This window comes from Eulemur rufifrons, chromosome 6, assembly GCF_041146395.1.
Source record: "Eulemur rufifrons isolate Redbay chromosome 6, OSU_ERuf_1, whole genome shotgun sequence".
Taxonomy (NCBI): Eukaryota; Metazoa; Chordata; class Mammalia; order Primates; family Lemuridae; genus Eulemur; species Eulemur rufifrons.
In genome coordinates, this window is record NC_090988.1 from 85,710,342 (window position 1) to 85,716,830 (window position 6,489).

Genomic DNA, 6,489 nt, shown 5'->3' on the forward strand with positions numbered 1-6,489 from the left:
GTTTTGATACAGACATACAATGTGAATTAATCAAATCAGGATAATTGAGATATCCATCACTTCAGATATTTATCATTTCTTTGTGTTAGGAATGTTTCAATTCCATTCTTTTTGTCATTTTAAAGTATACCCTAACATCATTGATTATAGTCACTTTGTTGTGCTATCAAATATTATTCATTCTATTAATAATTATCTAACCATATTTTAGCACCCATTAACCATCTCCACTTTATCCCCTCCTCCTTGCTACCCTTCCCAAATCCTGGTAACTATCATTCTACTCTCTGTCTCCCTGTGATGTTGTTTTAATATTTAGCTCCTACATATCAGCAAGAACATATGAGATTTGTCTTTCTGTGTTTGGCTAATTTCACTTAACCTAATGTTCTCTAGTTCCATACATGTTGTTGCAAATGGCAGGATTTCATTACTTTTTGTGGCTATATAATATTCCATTGTGTATATGTACCACAATTTCTTTATCTATTCATCCACTGATGTACACTTAGGTTGATTCCAAATCTTGGCTATTGTAAATAGTGCTGCAATATACATGAGAGTGCAGAGATCTTTTCAATCTACAGAATTCCCTTCTTTTAGATATATACCTAGCAGTAGAATGACTGGGTCATATGGTAGTTCTATTTTTAGTTTTTTGAGGAACCTCTATACTGTTCTTCTTAGTGGTTGCACTGATTTACATTCCCACCAACAATTTATGGAGATTCCCCTTTCTCCATATCCTTGCCAGCCTTCATTATTGCCTGTTTTTTTTTTTTTTTTATAAATGCCATCTTAACAGGAGTGAGATGATATCTCATTTTAGTTTTGATTTGCATTTCTCTGGTTGCTATATGATGTTGAGCATTTTTTCATAAACCTGTTGGTCATTTGTATGTCTTCTTTTGGTAAATGTCTATTCAGATCCTTTGCTTATTTTTTGATTGGATTATTTTATTTTTTTGTCCATTGAGTTGTCGGAGCTCCTTATATATTCTAGTTATTAATTCCTTGTCATATGGGCAGTTTACAAATGTTTTCTCCCATTCTGTGGGTTGTTTCTTCCCTTTATTGATTATTTCCTTGGCTGTGCAGAAGATTTTTAGCTTGATGTGATCCCAGTTGTCCAATTTTGCTTTGGTTGCCTGTGCTTTGTGGGTATTACTTAAGAAGCCCTTGCCCAGACCAATGTCCTGAAGAATTTCCACTATGTTTTCTTTCCGTACTTTCATAGTTTCAGGTCTTATATTTAAGTCTTCAATCCATTTGATTTGATTTGTGTATATGGCAAGAGATAAGGGCCTAGTTTTATTCTTCTGCATATGGATATCCACTTTTCCCAGCACCATTTATTGAAGGGACTGTCCTTTCCCCACTGTATGTTCTTGGCAACTCTGTTGAAGATAATTTCACTATAGATGTGTGGATTTATTTCTGGGTTCTCTATTCTGTTCTATTGGTCTATGGGTCTGTTTTTTAAATTCTTACACTTACGAGCTGAATCGATTGTATCAGTTTATAAAAACCATCATCAGTGCTCCTTGGCAAGTTTCCTGCCTTCTTTTGTTCCATTTCCTTTGTTTCCTTTATATGGCATTCCTCTCCATTCCCACAAGCATTTATTATAATGTGCTTAGTATATGTCTTTTAAAAATATAATCTATTTTATATACATGTATGTTTTGATTTACATAAAAATGTGTTATATATCTCATGTTTTAAAGATATATGCATGTTGGCTAATATACATCATATTTGTTGCTCATGACAATTATATAGTATCCTATGGCATGTATCTGTCTCCTTTTACATATCTGTTCCCTTTATGAATATACATAAGGTGCCTACAATGTCATACTGTCGAAACAACATCAAGATGCACTAGCTACAACATTACTTTTGAAATTTGTGTGACAGGAAAAAATGTATGTACAGCAGTAAAAATTTTTGTGGCATTGAGTATGCTGAATTCTGCCCAATTGATCTACAAAATTTTTGTATGGATTTATTTCTCCTATTTACCTATTGCTAACAAAATTATACAACTTTCTTTCTTTCTTTTTTCTTTTTTTTTTTTACCAGTCATCTTTTATTTGGAGGTTAATTCTCACTAGGATATGAAAGGTTTTACCAATGATTGAGTTCCTCACAGAGGGTGCTGGGCCAAGGACGTCAAGGTCAGGAGTGCAGAGTGCGCCCCCCACATGGGCCCCTCTTCAGTGGTACTTGAGTAGCCGCTGGGGTTTGAGCTCTTTGTAAGAAAGGCAGTAGTTGAAAAGCACTAAGCTGCCAGCACCATAGAAACCCCAACAATGTTCCCGTTCTTCACGTTGATGTACTTCTTGTAATACCAGTAGTAACCTCTTCTTTGAAAGGCTCCAGCAATGCCTTTAGCCCTGAAATCCTGCATCAAAATCCAGCTTGGCAGCTCCCCTAGTTTGACATCCATGAGTTTCTTCTCCTTCACTGGTGCTACTGACGCCATCTTGGAGCCCTGGTGTCCGCCGTCAAAATTATACAAATTCCTAATTTTGGCCTGGTCTTATTGTTTTATTTGTCTCTTAACTAATTAGGTCAGCCATTCTTTATTGCTATTTTTAATTCCTTTAGGTTCTAAATATATTGTATTTTCCTTATAGTTTCTTGCTTAATCTAAAAGTTATATAGTTTTAGGTTTTTATCATTTCCATATATATAGCTGTTGCGGTTTTTAAAAACTATTTATTTTCAATTTACATACTGTTTCTGAACTTTCATAGAAACAAAAGTTTGACAATTCTGTTCTTCTCTACATCTTTTAATATTTTTGGCATATTTTCTTTCTCTTTACCTCTGTCTTATCCCTTATATTATTATTTGGTTAACAATAGTATTATGGAGTGAATGTTTTTGTTTCCTCCAAAACTCATATGCTGAATTCTTAAGTTTTCATGTGACACCATTTGGAGGTGGGCCCTCTAAGGAAGTAAATAAGAGACCCTGATCCATAAGATTGGTTTCCTTATAAGAAAGGACACCAGAGAGAGCTGAAACTCTCTCTGTGCCTGCACAAAGAAGTCATGTGAGCATACAGCAAGATGACAGCCACCCACAACTCAAGTTGGGAGGCCTCATGGAAAACTGACCTTGCTGGCACCTTGATTTTAGACTTCAGCCTCCAGAATTTTGAGAAAATAAATTTCTATTGTTTAATTAAGCCACCCAGTCTGTGGTATTTTGTTATGGCAGCTCAGGCAGATTCATACAAGTAGATAATTGTTTTTAATCAAGATTTTGTTTTGATTAGAAATATTTATATGAGCATATTATATGTTAGGAAAAAAGACCATTCTGTAATCTAAGGTATAATACATTAGATAGGATGCAAATATGCTAGCAAGAGCCAGATAAACATACATGGTAGGTCTGGAGGATTAACACAATTAATGTGTACACTTATCTGTTTCAGCAAAAATTACTGTAACCCAAAAATCTTCTTTTCCCTCTCTATCTATCCAAATTTCAGCTATACCAAAATATTTATGACTTTCTTTGTCAAAAAGATTGTTCTAAATATTCCACAACCTGATATGCATAATATTTTCTAATTGGTTCATATGTTGGTTTTGTCTTCATTGTAATACCTGTAAATCCTTAGAACCATGTCAAATATATATTTACTTTTCTTAGTAACTGGATAAATTCTTGGTTAAAATAGGCATTTGATGTACATTAACATACAATTGTCTGGTTTCCGTTAATCCATACCATAAGCATATCAATCTATGTTTTACAACCTACTAGAATATAAGAATCTAATTGGGAAGTTATATACTTCTCTTCTGAGGAGCATAATGGCAATATTAAGTTTTTCATGTGCTTAATTTTACAATAAATATTCTTGACTTCACTAGACTTAATGATCTGGATCTCAGGCTTCACTGCGATGATTTCAAACTAAAATACTTTGTACTAAACTTAAAATGGAGATTGGATAGTTTGTTCCTTATTATGTGTAAGTGTTATTACTTTTAAACAAATGCTAAGCAGAAATATCAGTCTTTTTTGGAATTATACAAACCAGTCTAAGAAGTGATCTCAGAAAATTCTTAGGGCCAAATTAATTTATTGTGAAGGGATTTTTTTTCTCAACTAGAGATCAGTGAAAGGGCATCAGAGGTTCCACTGCCTTGGACTTGCATGCAGAGCATGCATGTAAGCACCTAGAAGCATTTCCCTAGAGAGAAGTTTCATAGATTTCAGGATTTTCCAAATGGTTTCTCACTCAATTAAAAGTGAAGAACTTTTTCAGGGTTTTTACAGCATTGCATCATATCAGAATTCAAGAAGCTAATGGAAAACACAATCTTGAAACATTAAGTGTGGAAAAATGTTTGATCAAAATAAGGTCCAAATGGTTTATAGTTCAGGCTGTACTCAAACTTGGTTATGTTAGACTGTCTCAGATGAAAAGAAAGTTTAAAAAATCTTTCTTGGATTTCATCAGAATCTATCAATGAAACTCATATAAGTGCTCTATAAAAGCTTCTACTATTGTATGCCTAAAAGCATCCAGATGGCATCTAAAGATGTGTAACAGCTCTCACAAAAGGCTGTCACAAATAGGTAAAGAATACACACTATCTGGGTGATGGACACACTTATAACTTTGACTCAAATGGTACTAAAGCAATTTATGTAACTAAAACGTTTGTATCCCCATAATATTCTGAAATTTAAAAATATATATATTAAAAAAGAAATAAATTGCTTCCTAGATTCAGGAAAAAAAAAAAAAGAATTCATATATCACTAACCACAACCACAGAAGTTAATTGGATAATCTATGTGCATGGTAGGAATGCTTGAGTGCTCTCTCTCTCTCTCTGTTCCATGATTGCTGATAGCTAACCTAATTATTCTGGGGAATTCAAAAAGGAAATTTTACATACAAGTGTGTCACAAAGACTTCTTTCACTTATTGGAATGAGAAAACCTGTTTGAACATTTCATAAGTGAATAAATCTTTTTATTTTCATTTGCTAAAATCTCAAATCACTAAAAGTTGAACTTCTGTCACTGAAATAGTCATAACATGCTAGCCAATACTTCCACTCATTCAAAACTTCACAAAACAATGGGAGTATCTACACTAATAGTATGTGTCTCTCTAAAAATAAATTTTATAGTTTCATTATTAATTTTTATTAGTTCTTTGCATATACTTTGAACAAATTTCTGTGTAAACAGAAAAATGAAGCAGATCCATATATAAAAAGTTCAACTGCTAGTCAAATTTAACTTTTAAACTCAGAACATTCAAACTCCCTGCATATGTATTGCGTCAAAGGAAGGTGAGCATGGATAAGTGGTTACTCTTTCATTTTTCTGGCCTTCATTGACTAATCATGGTGACTCTCTGTAGTAATTCAGGGGGTTGTGTGAAATGCAGCTCCAAAGAAGAGACATAAAGGTCTGTCAGCTGGAAACATAGTACAACCTCAAGGCCAAAAAAAAAGAATTAAAGGTATCTTATCTATCACTTGAGATTTGCTCCTCAGAGAGAAACAAAATTTCTTGACATAAATTTTCAAGTGCAAAATGGATACTGTTTGGAAGTTTTTAAACTTCTCCCATCAAATATTGATTTTATAGTACCTTCTGTACAAGCCCCTTTCCCAAGGTATGTGTGCAGCCTTTCAGAAATCTAAACAATTACACTCGTGACTTGGTGAAAAACACAACAGTCTTCTGTGTTTTCCTCACTTTTCCATTCCAAATGTCACATATCCTTAGATATCTGTTCTAAACGTGCTCACCTGCGCAGATGTGGACACAAGCACACAACACAGAAAAATGTGGTAGCAAGTTCTTCATTCAAGTCTCGACAGTTAATCAACAAGTTTACTCAAGACAAAGAGGGGAAGGACAGTTTTATGGGTCGAACTGTGTCCCCCCAATATTCTTACGTTGAAGCTGTACCCCCCAATACCTCAGAATACAATCATATTTAGACATAAGGTCTTTAGAGAGGCAGTCAAGTTAAAAATGAGGCTGTCTGGGTGGGCTGTAATCCAATCTGACTGGTGTCCTTATGAAAAGAGGAAATTGGAGCACAGAGAGAGGCGCGCGGGTGCCCACACCAAGGGGCAAGGCTGTGTGAGGATGCAGTGGGAAGGCAGCTATCCGCCAGCCAGAGAGGCCTCGGGGGAAACCACACCTTCCAACCCCTTAAGGTTCTAACCTCCAGAACTGTGAGAAAATTAATTCTGTTGTTAAAGCCATCCAGTATGTAGTATTTTTTCATGGTAGCCCTAGAAAACTAATATAGACAGAAAAAAAATAATTAATGAGGCTTTGTATCAAACATTCAAATTATTCTCTAAGGCACTCCGCTGTGTTAGGTGATAAGTAATTACCTTTGAAAGTGACATTATTGTGCTGTTCAGCAAAACTTAGTATATTGTTATAAATTTAGGGTATTAATTTATCTGTTTATTCAATCAT

At 34.5% G+C, this 6,489-nt stretch overlaps 1 pseudogene; it reads right to left on the bottom strand.

Moving 5' to 3' along the window:
* Positions 1–2,219: 2,219 nt before the first annotated feature.
* Positions 2,220–2,501, bottom strand: LOC138384351 (ATP synthase subunit f, mitochondrial pseudogene; annotated as a pseudogene).
* Positions 2,502–6,489: the final 3,988 nt, after the last annotated feature.